Source organism: Bos taurus, chromosome 2 (genome assembly GCF_002263795.3).
Source record: "Bos taurus isolate L1 Dominette 01449 registration number 42190680 breed Hereford chromosome 2, ARS-UCD2.0, whole genome shotgun sequence".
In the NCBI taxonomy this organism is placed as follows: Eukaryota; Metazoa; Chordata; class Mammalia; order Artiodactyla; family Bovidae; genus Bos; species Bos taurus.
The window spans coordinates 131,093,446-131,106,789 of record NC_037329.1 but is presented as its reverse complement, the minus strand read 5'-3'; the positions used below and the strand labels follow the sequence as shown (position 1 = coordinate 131,106,789).

General features: G+C 59.4%; 1 protein-coding gene across 1 annotated transcript in view; it reads right to left on the bottom strand.

Annotated features, from left to right (window-relative positions):
• The window catches only part of RAP1GAP (RAP1 GTPase activating protein), a 70,126-nt gene extending 59,090 nt beyond the window's left edge, over nt 1-11,036 (bottom strand). Inside the window, 1 exon segment of the mRNA NM_001076888.1 lies at nt 10,969-11,036. The gene's annotated coding sequence lies outside the window, so the exon portion shown is untranslated.
• Between the last annotated feature and the right edge of the window lie 2,308 nt (nt 11,037-13,344).

The window sequence follows — 13,344 nt, the reverse complement described above, 5'->3', positions numbered from 1 at the left end:
CAGACATTCACTTGGGGGAAAGACCCATTTATCCCATCCTACAACTTTGGTTTACATATGAATAGTTTAGTGTGGCTTTAATACATACTGAGTCTCCCAGAGATGTAACAACTGGAGCCATTCTGAACTAAAAGTCAGGCACCACGATAAGATTTTCTACCCTTAAATCTAAAGGGTTTTTGTTTTTGTTTTTTGTTTTCTTGGTTAATTCATTAGGTCCCCTGGTGTGATCACGCCAGAGTCTTTATCTATGAAAGTGAGGGCTTTTACTTCTCTGAGGGCAGTTTGTTCTTTGGTTTTTTAAAACTGTGTGTGTGGGTAGGCTTATTACCTGGGAATACCATTCCAGGAAAATAAAGCACGCGTCCGCCGCGGTCCCGGGCGCCCTCCACTGGCCAGTACGGAAACGGGCAGGCTCCAGGACCAGGGACAGCGCCCCGGGCATCTCTTCCGGGGAGGGCGGGGACCCCAGGGGACCTGGAGGATGCGCCCTTCACCCCGCTCCGCGCGCCGCTTACCCGCGCTCTCCTCTGCTCCCCGTGAGCGGAGGCGGCCCCCGAACCCGCTTTCCCCGCTAATCTCCGGCTCGACTGCCAGAGCCTTTTCCCGGCCCACAATAACACACCTGCGAGCCACAATGGTAACACCTGTGCCGCCGCCCACCGTGTTCCCGCCGCCCCCTCGCCCCCCGGAGCCGACCCCTGCGTGTGCAGATCATGGAGACGCACCTACGCTCCCCGGGACCTCTGTGATCACAAGAGCCTCCCCGAGGCTGGTTATGCAAGAGTTTTATGTCAGCCATGGCTGATGGGGAAACTGAGGCCGGCCCAAAGAGCAGATCCAGCTCTCTCCTGCCACCCTCTGGAGACTTCACCCCCATCACACAGAGCATCCCAGCTCAGCCGCCATCACACAGAGCCCCCATCACACACAGCATCCCAGCTCAGCTCAGCCGCTCAGCCGCTGCTAGTCCCTGAGGCTGTGTGCTGGGCACTCTGATTAGTTCAGTCCACATGACCACCCTGTAAATTATCCCCAGTTCACAGACCAGGAAACAGACCTTTTGAGAGGCTAAGAGGCTTGCCTGCCCAAGGGCCAGGGAAGTAAAAGTAGCTGTGAAGATCCCCTACGGCTGGGACTTCGCTGGTGGTCCAGAGGCTAAGACTGCAAGCTCCCAGTGCAGGGGGCCCAGGTTTGATCTCTGGTCAGGGAGCTAGATCCCACACCCACATGCCTTTCTTTGGGACCCCAAGGACTGTAGCCCACCAGGCTCCTCTGTCCATGGGATTCTCCAGGCAAGAGTACTGGAGTGGGTTGCTATTTCCTTCTCCAGGAGATTGTCCCGACCCAGGGATTGAACCTGGGTCTTCTGCATTGCAGGCAGACACTTTACCAGCTGAGCTACCAGGGAAGCCCCAATTAAGACCCAAGTCAAATAGAAAACAAAAGACCTCCCCCCCACTGACTCCCCCCATTCCCAAGGTGACTCAGCTCTGAGTCAGTCTCAGGGACATTTCAACCAAGAAGAAAGCCCTTCAGACAGCACATGCTGCCAGGCCCTGACACCCTGGACGCCTGAAAGCCTCTTCTGCCTCAGGGGGGCAGGTGGGGGCGGTTGCATGGGGTCCCACATCCCTCAAAGGAAAAAAACCCAGTCTCTCCATCCTCACAAGCGTTAGCCCCACAAAGTGCTTCCCAAGGCACACTCAACAGGTATTTGGCTGAAGCTTGCCTTCTAGGAACCAGGCTTCTAAACGCACAACCACACAGCCTGGGCACAGAGCCTGGACCCAGAGCAGGGCAACGTGAGCCAGGGATAAGGGCACAGGCCTGAGAGCCGCCAGAGCAGGGCAATGTGAGCCAGGGATAAGGACACAGAGAGCCAGGCAGAGTGGGGCCCAGACCAGGCCTGAGTAAGTCTCAGTTCCCACACGTGGACAGTGGGTGAGTACCAGCTCCTGGCTCACAGGTGATGGTGGGCATCAAACAAGGTGGTACCTACAGAGGCAGAGGAGTTGCCATGATGCCTCGTGCCCACAAAGAGTTAGCCTGGTGGTGGCTGCCCTTGCTGTTGCCCAGAGTCTTCCTGGAGGAGTACGAAATACAGAAGCCCCTGCTGAGTCACACTCCAGGCTACAGCATACACCATGGGCAAAATGATGGGCAGAGAAAGCGGTTACCAACATGTGGTCTGTGGCTGGCATGGGGACAGATGGAGAGGGAGGGTGGCCATCCTTGGTTTAGAAGGGTCTGGAGACCCTCCTACTTGACTGCCTAACCTCTGACCCTCAACCCCCAGCCTCTGAGCCCAGATCAGCTCTCTGGTCTCCTCGGCACAGAAGGCGCTCCATCAATGTTCAGGGAATGAATGGGGTCCTAGGTTGGTGATGAACAAAAGGAAGGACAAAATTAATTTTATTCCTATCGGAATACATACAGGGATTGACATCAGTGTGGGCTGGGAGTCAGGTGGACTTGACTTTGAATTCTTTCCTCTGACACTTCCTAGTTTGTGACTTTGGGCCATTTTCATAACCTCTCAAGCCTCTGCTTCTTCATCTATAAAAGGGGACGGTGATGAGAAGAATGGGGGATTTGCAAAGAGTCAGACACGACTCAGTGACCGATCAACAACGATGAGAATGATAGTGTCATTCATGTCAATTTACAGCAAAAACCACTATAATATTGTAAAGTAATTAGCCTCCAATTAAAATAAATAAATTAATTAAAAATTTTTTTAAAATATGAAAAGTACAGTCTATTGAATGAACGCTTGGGAGACCATACTCTTTAAATTAAAAAAAAAAAAAAAGGATAATAGTGTCAATACTTACCCCAGAGGGTTGTTCTGAGAGTTCAGTGTAAAGCGCTCGACCTGGCACGCAGTAGGCTGCCCTGTTCTTGGGACTCGCGTCAGCACAGCCACACGGGGGACCATCAGGAGGACCCGGGTCCAGCTCTGCCACTGCCCCAGTGGGACCGTGGCAGTTCCCCACCCCTCCAGCCCCCAGCTCCCTTCTCCGTGAAAGGAGGGCTCTCCAAGCTGCCTGCTCCGTCTGATTAAGGGGGGGCAGCCTGGAGAGGCCCCTAGAAAACAGCTCTGCCCTCAACGTATACTCTCTGCCCGGACAGAGGGTGCGTGTTCCCCTGAACAGGGAGGAGGGCGGGCAGCTCTGAGAGTCCCCAAGCCACACCTGATACCTGCCTCGTGCCCATGCTGACCTCCCAGAAGCAGACCCCCCCCCCAGCAAATCCACCCCCTACACACTGTCCCCAGTGCAGGATGCAGTTATGGAACCACACCACAGGGGCTGTGGGGCTCAGGGGAAGCTAGATCTGGGGGTGAAGTCCATCTCTTCCTCTCCCTGAACCCCAGTTTCTTTGGCCACATGGTGAAAAGCTAACAAAGGGCACACGCGCCCCGCCAGCCCCGAGGGCTCCGGCGCACCCACATGGGAGGCAGCCCAGATGTGGAAGCCCTTTGTGAATTGCCACCGTCGGCTGCAATCATCATAATTATTATCTGTAGAATGAGGGGGTTGGACCAGCAGATCTCCACGGGCTCCTCTCCAGCTCTGATGCTGAGGATTTCTCAGTTTCTGAGCTGGGAATTGATGCAGACTAGTGCAGGGTGGGGGGTGCGGGGAGGCACGGTGTGCAGGAGAATCCAGGGCCTGTGGGATTGGAGGTCCCTGGGAACCTCTGCAAACAAATCTCCCCAGTCGTCCTCTTCTCCCAACCTAGCCTGGGATGTTGAGCCCCACATACAGAAGGGAAAGGGCAGGGCGTGGGAGGGAGCCAGGAGGTTCCGGGCTAGGTCGAAGGTGGGGCAGCCCCAGGGTTTGAGCCCTACCCCACCCCCTGCCTGGAACTAGGCCTCAAGCCCTCTCCCCATTGAATTCTGCATGCAGTACACCAAAGTGGCTAAAAACGGAATCCAACAGCTGTTAATTCAAGTCTCAGCTCCAGCCACACGCCAGCTGGGTGACCTTGGACAGGCTGTTTAACCTCTCTGAGCTTCAGTGGGCCTAATGAGGATGGCTCTGAGGAATGAATGAGACAGATCCATGGAAAGTGCTCGGCACAGGGCCCAGCAGACCGTAAGCACCCAGTGAAGGGCCCCCCCAACTGTCCGTCATCACTCACCCCCCATTCTGCTCCTCCCCTGCCAGAAATGCTCCCGGAATCCCTCAGCCAGCCAGCTCCCCCCGTGGCTAACACAGGGCAGACCCCAACGGTGCAGCTGGGGACAGGGGTCGGGGACAAGGGTGCCAGGTTTCTCTGCCCCTCGAGAACCACGGAGGGCCACACGTCTCCAGCCAGGGAGGTCTGGGGCCCTGGACGCAACTGAGACAGGGGAGTGCTTTGTCCCCCGGGACTCTGCAGTCCTGTTTCGGGGGTGTTTGAAGCCCTGGGAAAGGGGCCGTAAGGGCACCCCCATGCGCCTGGAAAAGCTCCCACGTCTTAGGTGGAGGCAGGTGGTAAACTGGGCCCGGCTGGAGCCACTGACCCAGAGCTTCGGCGCCCCCGTATCTGTAGCCCGCTGCCTGGGCTGTCACGAGGCTGCTGGGGTGGGTGGTCTCTCTCTGGACCCCAAGGTGGGGACGAGACAGCAGCATGGGAGGCAGGCCTGCCATTAGCCTGGGCCCCGACCTGCAGCCCTTCCCAAAAGGAGGAGCTGCGGCTGCCCCAACAGTTCTGGTGCAAGCAGAGAGAAGTCCCCAAGGTCACCCTCCACCCACTCCCCAAAGTCCCAGCTCAGAGGAGTGGGGTCTTGGGAAGGGCTCGCCTCTGAGCGGGGATGGGGCATCTCTCCCTTGCAGACCACCTGCCTCACCTGCCCACTCCCCCAACAGCCTGGCTGCGGCAGACATGTGGCCACAGGAAGGTCACGGCCTCCCTGGCCATGCAGGAATGTGTTCTCACCACTGTCCCCCACAGATCTCAGCACCCCCAGATTCTCAGGGGAGCCCAGTGGCAAGAAAGAGTGCAATTCCCCTAGTGACGCGGCACACCTGAGGTTCATACAGCACGGTCACCAGCTCCGCCTCACTAGCTGCTGCTGCTGCTAAGTCGCTTCGGTCGTGTCTGACTCTGTGTGACCCCATGGACAGCAGCCCACCAGGCTCCTCTCTCCACGGGATTCTCCAAGCAAGAATACTGGGTTGCTATTTCCTTCTCCGCCTCACTCGAGCCACGGTTCAAAGGCAGAAACTTCACCCACCCATTGCAGCGATGGAAAGGAAGGCTCACAGAGGCCGGCACTGCCCGGGGTCACACCGCTAGTGGGATGAAGTCAGAGGGGGACACGGGCCTGATTTCTGGCACAGATGACGGCCCCTCGTTGACTGACTGGTGGGTGCCTTGGTCCTGTCGTGTTGCTGGGATGGGAGAGGCTGGAGCTCTCTCCTTTGCATATAGGAGGGAAAGGGGACCCAGAGAAATAGGCAGTGGAGCCATACTCACCCAGCAGGGGCAGGGCAGAGAACCAGGCTGGACTAGCTCCTACCCAAGGCCTGCCCACAGAAGGCTCAGTCAGTCCCCCAGTGGTTTTCCCATTGGCTTGCAGAGAAAATTCCTCAGCTTGGTATCAAGGCCCTTGAGAACCTGACTCCCACTCACCCCCACACACACCTCACAGTGAAGCCAAACCGGTGTCCTGACTGGCGGTTAGTAACTCCACTCACAGCCACCGTGACCATTTATCAACCACCTACTAGGTGCCAGGCACTGACTCCCCAAGGGGGAGACCCACTCATCTCACATGACGAGGCTAAGGCCAACTGCCTCGGAAATGTGAGATTACGGAAACAATTCCCACTGCCCACCCCCCTCTCCCCTAAATGTTAAATAAAAGGCTTATTTTTTCTTGCTGCAATAAAATATCTGAAGTTTCTTTTTTGAAATCTTTTTCTCCGTATGTTTCTAGGGTTTGCTTTTCCTTCTGTGCATTCATATCTCCTGAGTGCAGCTCTGCGCTTTTCAGAGCAGCTCCCAGCCATCATATCTGATCTGCATAAACAACACTCCCAGGTAGGCAGGCAGACCAGGCCTTATCACTCCTGTCCTGTGAAGACGGAAATGAGGCATCAAGAGAGTCAGTGACTGGTGCAGAGTCACACAGCAGAGACTGGACTTGAACTCCTGGCAACTCCCAGCGCATTTCCTCTGAGTCCCCAACAAATGCCCACCACGAGCTGGGCACTGCCCTGGGTGTCGGCCTATGTTAATCTTAACCCTCAAAACAACCCCATCAGATACATGAAATGGGTGACCCCCACTCTATAAAGAAACAGTCTCATGTACACACTGCTGTATGGATGATATTTAAGTGGATAATCAGCAGGGACCTCCTGTATAGCCCACGGTATATAGAATGTATGGGAGGGAGTTTGGGGGAGAATGTTTACATGTGTATGTATGCTTGCGTGCTAAGTCGCTTCTGTTGTGTCCGACTCTCTGCAGCCCTGTGGACCGTAGCCCACCAGGCTCCCCTGTCCATGGCATTCTTCAGGCAAGGATATTGGAGTGGGTTGTCATTTCCTTCTGCAGTGTATGTATGACTGAGTCCCTTCGCTGTTTACCTGAAACTATCACAACATTGTTAATCGGCTATACTCTAATATAACATCAAAAGTTAGATTAATAAAAAAGAAGAGGGCTTCCCTGGTGGCTCAGTGGTAAAGAACTACCTGCCTGCGAATGTAGGAGACACGGGTTCAACCCCTGGTCCTGGAAGACTCCACGTGCTGCGGAGCCACTAAGCTGTGAGCCACAGCTACTGAGCCTGCACTCTAGAGCCTGCGAACCACATAACCGAAGCCCACGCGTCTAGAGCCTGTGATCCGTGTCAAGAGAAGCCCCCGCAGTGAGGAGCCCACCCACCGCAACTAGAGAGAGTAGCCCCTGCTCGCTGAACTCGAGAAAAGCTGGAGCAGCAATGGAGACCCAGCCCAGCCAAAAATAAATAAATATTAAAAAAAAAAAGAAGGAAACAGGCTCAAAGAGATGGAGTAAAGGGCCCCCAGTTGGGTGGTTAACTGGTGGCAAAGTCAGATTTTTAACTCAGGTCTTCTTCCCAAGGGGACCCCAGGGCGGGTGGCCCCAGGCTGGCAGGGTATTTACTAGAGGAGCGGGTGGGTCATTTCACCTCCTCGAGCCTCACCTCCTCGTCTGAGCTGTGGCCGCAGAAGCTCCACCCTGAGCTGTGTCAGGGACCGAAGGATGCCACACCCAGCTCACATCTGTTACCGACCCCAGGGCACACTACACACTCGGCACACTCAATACACGCTTCGCAAGTGTGCAAAGGAGGGCCCAGCCCTTGTGCCAGCCAGCATACAGTGAGGGCATCACAGGTTGGACTCCTCTCTGCCCGTGGGGAAGGCTGGTGCCCCGGCAGACCCCTTCTGTCTTGGGGTGTCTCACCGACACCCCTCTGCCTCCTCTCCCTTCCTCTCTGAGTCACTGCCTGTACGAGCCTGCAGCCCTAAAAATAGAGCACACAGAAAAACATACACAGTGGAGACCACAGCAGCCCCCTGCCCTCAGGTCCCCCTTGCTGACCCCAGGGTGGCCACCCCGGAAACTCCTTGGACTGCCACCCCCTGCCTGACGCAGAGGGACCCAGAGTTTTCCACCTGCCGGAGGTCCTTAGCCAGGGGTCCCCGCCTGCCACCCACTCTACCCAATAGAGTCAAACTTTCTTTCCTGATTGGCACAGGGCTGCCATCCCGCCTGATGTAGAGTGGTCCCAGAGTTTCCATCTGCCGGAAGTCCTTAGCCGGGGTCCCCGTCTGCCCCCTACTCTACCCAGCAAAGTCAAACTTTCTTTCCTCCCTGGCACAGGGCTGCCATCTCACACCTCACACTCCCTCGCCAGGCAGAGCTGCCTCTTGGAGCTGGAGATGGGCCCAGAGAGGGGAAGTGACTTCTCAGAGCCATACGGCCAGCCAGAGGCAGGACCAGGCCTGGACTCAGAGCCAGCTCCTGGCTCGCCCCAGGGTGAGTACCCGAGTGAGCAGAGCAAAGCCCAGAGTTCCCTGCTGCCCTCTGCCTATATCAGCCTGCCCTACAGACATCTGAGCCCTAGAAGCACCTCTCAGCAGCTGCCATCCAGGGATGCCAGGCTCCCAGAGGCCCAGCCAGGGTGCCAGGACCCAGGCAAGCAGAGATGAGTAGAGGGCAAGCTGGAGGACTCCCCTCCCTTCACCCCAGCTGGCCCCCAGCCTTGCGGGGAGGGCAAAGCAGAAAGCAGGACTTGGCCAGGTCTCCTGGAAAACTGGCAAAGGAAAGGGGATCCCAGGGCTGCCTAGAGCCTGGGCTGCGGGGTGTCCTGCCTTGGGAGAGGCCCTGGGGAATAGCACATCCAGGGGAAGCCCAGGGAGAGGCTCCTCTGGCCCCACAGGACGTGGGTTTGAGGGGAAGGGGGGCAGGAGAGGAAGGCCCACTGAGGGGGCACGCCAGCTGTTTTCTTGATTCTCAGGGTCAGCTGACCCGGCTTCATGTGACCCAGAAAAGAGGGAAGAAGACGGGCTGAGGCCAGACTGAGCCCGCTGGGGTGGTACCCAGTTCAAGTCCCCCGCACCGAAAGCTGATGATGTGCACGCGTGTGAACCCCCACGGGGGCCGGGGTGTGGGTGTGTTCCTGTGCCTATCTGCCAGGTTCCCTCCTAAGGGTGTGCTCGTTCCTGCGTGTGCACCGTGCGTGTGCCCTGGAGGAGATAACGGGGTCGTTATCTGCCCGACGACGAGGCCTCTGGAGGAGGCTCTCCTGGCCGACAACACCCTCCTCTGCACATCTGGACGGCCTGGCTCTCTGTCTGCTGTGTGGGTCGGACTGAGAGGCGGGGGTCTCGGCCCGCGTGTGCGGGGCCCGCCCGCCTGCCTGCGTCTGGCTCTCGGGTATTCGTGGGTCAGAGCGTGTTGGCACCCGTGTCTGGCTGTGTGTGAAGCCGAGTGGCTGCCCAGCGGTGTCTGACGGCCAGGACAAAGGCCTCCGCAGACAGACAGGTGGTGTGGGATGCAGACCTGCCCCAGGGGATCCGCACAGGGCCTCCAGATCTGCAACAGGACAGGGGGCAGGGATGGGGCTGGGGGAGAGTGAGGTGGAGCAGGATCTCAGGGTTCCCGTACCCCAGGCTTGTACTGACCTTGCTGGGGGGCGGTGGTGAGATCCGAACAGCAGAGACAGCCCAGTCAAAACCAGAGGCCAAAGAAAGGATTGTGTCTCACAGCGGGTAGAGGGTGGATAGAGGGAGGTCTCTAGAGACCCCTGCCAGGCAGGCACCCAGCACAGGAGAAGGCTGGGAGCTGGGAAGGTCCCAGAAAGGGGACTCTCACCATCATGGCTGCAGCCAGGGGTGGTGGAGAGCTCTGGGAAGCGGGGAAGTACTGGACCCTGAAGAAAGGTGAGGTCCTCCTGGATCTGACCCAGCTTCGCCTCCTCCATCCAGATGCACCTTCCCCCTCCCCCAGGCAGCACGGGAGAGGGGATCACCACCCCACCCCGCCACCCTGCCTCGACCCTGCCACTGTGGTGCTCTGTCTGGACTGGAGTCAGAGAGCTGATGCTAGGCCAGCCAGAGACAGTTCTGTGACCTTGGGCGGTTCAGTTAGCCTCTCTGAGCCTGTTTCCTCATCTGTGCAATGGAGACCCCAGTTCCCCACCTTAACAATATTGCTGTGGGTGGGGAAGACACTCTGCCACTTGAGAATTAATCATGACCCTGAAATCCTTTCCGAGGCTGTTAAGATTCCCCCTCTGCTTCCCCCAGACCCTCCAACTGCCAGGGGAGGGGGGCCTCAGACTGAGGTCCCAGATGGAGGAATCAGGGGCATCTCTGGGCCTGCCGGGCATGACCACCGACTTCCCCCTCAGGTGCTGCTCTCCCCCTGTTCAGGGGACCCTGTGGCAGGTTTCTGTCTCAGTAGCTTGGGAAACTCAGGGCCACCCACCTTCTCTGATTTCTTCTTCCCCGCCCCCTGGGCAAAGAGGGACCACAGCCCCTCCGCAGGGTGGACTAGGAACCTGGGGAGGAAATGCTATCCCTTCCTTCACTTCCCTGCTCCATTCAGACCCCGCTTCTCCCAGGGCTCCGTCCTTCTGGCCTTTGGAGAAGGAGGGGGATACAGGACGGGTCAGACGCCAACGTATGAAGGGTGGAGTGTCCTTCTCGGTCCCACCCACCCCCTGGCTCGCGGAAGGACCCCCGACAAAAACTCGGGGTCACGCACAGGTCGGGGTCTCACTAGCCCAGAGGGCGGGCGCGCACCCCCTGAGCTGGTGTCTGGATGGGCGCGTGCCTGTGTGAACACAGATCTTCCCCAAGCCCTGGCGCCCCACGGCTGGCACCAAAGCGTCTGCGGGGCGCGGGGACCGCCCTGTGGATTCCCACCCTGTGGATTCCCACCGAGTCCTCAGATCCTGCGGAGCCAGGGGAGGCGACGAGGGGGCGCCCGACTGCGTGACGCGGGTGCCCTACTCCGCGGCGGCTTGGGGACGGGGTTGGGTTCGGGGGTGGGAAACAAGGATATCACTGCCCCCTCAGTTTGGGGTCGTCGGACCCCCACTTCCCTCCTCTGAGGACCGGAGCGCTTCCTCCTGGGGGTGTCGGGGCTGGGCGGGCCCCTCCTTAGGATCGAGAGAACGCACCCACTTCTCCGCGCCCCCTCCCCAGGGTGAGCGGAACACGAACCCCCCACCTACGCAGGGGGGTGGGACCCAAGTCCCCCCACCAGCCGCGGCCTGGACGCATCCCGGGAGGCAGGGGGCAGAGCCGGCTCACCCCAGGCCTGCCTCTCCGTCCCCTGCCTGCGCCCCCTCCCCGCTGGCCGCTTCCCCCGCCCCCCGGGTCCTCGCCGGTGGCCCCCATCCCCCTGCCCAGCCCGCCCGCGCCGGGAGCCCAGACCACGTCCATCCCTTCCCCTTTCCAGGGCCGCGTCCGCCGGGCGCGGCGCACTCACCCGCGGGCCTGGGCCGGGGGCGTCCTGGGCTCGGCGCTCCGGTGCCCGCGGCTGCAGCTGCAGCTCTGCTTGGACGCGGCTCCGCGATCGCCGCCGCCGCCGCCGCAGTTCGGGCGGGCGGGGGTGGGGGGGCGTCACGTGACCGCGGAGCCTCCTTCCCGGCGCGCTCCCCCCTCACTGCGGAGCCGGGGCCGCGGGCGCGGCGGAGGTCCCCACCCGGCCTCCCTCCCACCCACTCCAACAGGTCCCGGAGGCGGGCGCTCTGCGCCCCACTTTACAGGTCGGGAAACTGAGAACCCGAGAGGGGTAGGACTCGCCGTGGAACCGGCTCGAGGTTCCACGGCTCGACTGGCAGGGCCGGGCGGGGGCCCCGCGGTCCAGACGATAGTCCCTGTTCCCCCCGCCCCCGCCAGGGAAGAGGGGGCAACTTCTGGGGCAAGTGGGATCGACGCGGACGCGGAGCCCACGCCTTAGGCCCGCGTCTGCAGGGGCGGGGAGCGAGGAGAAGGCGCCCCGGGTTTAGCGGGGTGAAGAAGCCGTGCCCGCGCGCGCATCCTCCGCCCCCAGGCGCCTGGCCTGAGTCCTGCCCGCGGCCGTGCACTGGTCCCCGCATCCTCTAGCCGGCAACCCGCCCCCCGCCCCGCGTCCCGCGCCCCGCCAGCCTCCCTGGCCCCGGCAACTTGCTTCCCACTCTCAACCTCACCGGGAAACGGGGGGGATGGCGACCCTCAGGGCATGCTCTAAAGGAGAAATAGACGGAAAGCAGCAGGAGACAGGGGGCCTCAGGGCTGGAGTGCAAACCCGGGCAGGAAGGGGCCCCCGAGATGACCTCAACCTGACCCTCGGGGCGCAGAGAGGGGAAGAGACGGGCCCAAGGTCACAAGCACCGGAGCAGCAGCAGCAGCAACGCCGAGGACACCTGAGCAGCGCCGGGGCCCACAACGCACTGGACTCGCTTCCAAGGGACAACCCTTCTAGGCCGACTGAGGACTCGGGCCCTGTGTCTACAGGCTGGAGCCGTGGGGGGACCATGGGTTGGGGCGTGCTTGGCAGGCCCGGGTCACCCAGAACGTTAACTTCAGAGGGGGTCGTTGAGACCTCTGGACCTCACATGCTGCTCTAGTAAGTGGAGAAACCGAGGTTGCCGAAGGGGTAGAAACAAACCTCCAAGGCCTCTGCCCTCCCAAGATCAGCGGGTGCGCGAGGCCCATCTCACAGAGATTTAGGGAGGATTCAAGTCTTGCATTCATTTTGTTGTTGTTGTTAACATTTTTGTTTATTTTTGGCTCTGCTGGGTCCTGCTGCCCTGGCTTCTCTCTAGTTGCGGTGCGCGGGCTTCTCTTGTGGAAACAGGCTCTGGGGCGGTGGGCTTCAGTAGCTGCGTGGCTGGCTCCCAGGCTGTGGAGCACAGGCTCAGTTGCTGTAGCACAGGGGCTTAGCTGCTCTGAGGCATGTGGGATCTTCCCGGGTCAAGGATGGAACCCGTGTCTCCTGGATTGGCAGATGGATTCGGTACCGCTGAACCCTAAGGGAAGCCTCCGGGTCTTGTATTCACTTACTCAGTGTATTTATTGAGCACCTGCTGTGTGCTTAACAAATGACTTCCACCTCCGTATTCCCAGCTATGGGGATTCATTAAAGACAAGACACAGGGCCTTCAGCCACGCTTAAATCCGCTGCTGGACCATCTGAGATGTGCAGGCCTGTGTTGAGGACCAACTGTGCTGGGACCCGTCTCCCCGCCAAGAGAGATCAGAATGAAGGGGGAACTGCAGGCCATGCCTCACCCTCATCCCCACCTCCCCGCCCCCCCAGAAAACTGAAAAGGCAGAGGGGAAGTAGGGATAAAGTCCATGTTCTTTCCAGTCCTTTAGGGCCTCATCCGCAGGCTCACCCCAGCCATGGGTGGGAAAGAGTTCCCAGATCAGGATGCCTTGAACTTCTAAGAGCACAGGCGTGGCCTGATCCAGATTCACTGGGTCTGCATTTTTAATAAAGCGTCGCAGCACTGCTGGTGCTACAGGGCCACAGACGTTTTCTTTTTTTCAGTATTTAGTTTGGGCTGTGCTGGGTCTTCGTCGCTGCGCGTGGGCTTCTCATTGTGGTGGCTTCTCTAGATGGAGAGTGGGGGCTCTAGCACACGTGGACTCCGTAGCTGTGGTACCAGATTTAGTTGCCCTGTGGCCTGAGGGGTCTTCCTGGACCAGGGATCCAACCTGCGCCACCTGCACCGGCAGGCGGATTCCTAACTACCGGACCACCAGGGAGGTCCCCAGAGACGTCATTTTTGAAGAGTGCTGGCAGAAGGCTGTGGGGGAAGGAAGAGAACTGCAGGGGCTCTGAGCAGCGCCTCCGCACTGTGCCCACCCCAACCCC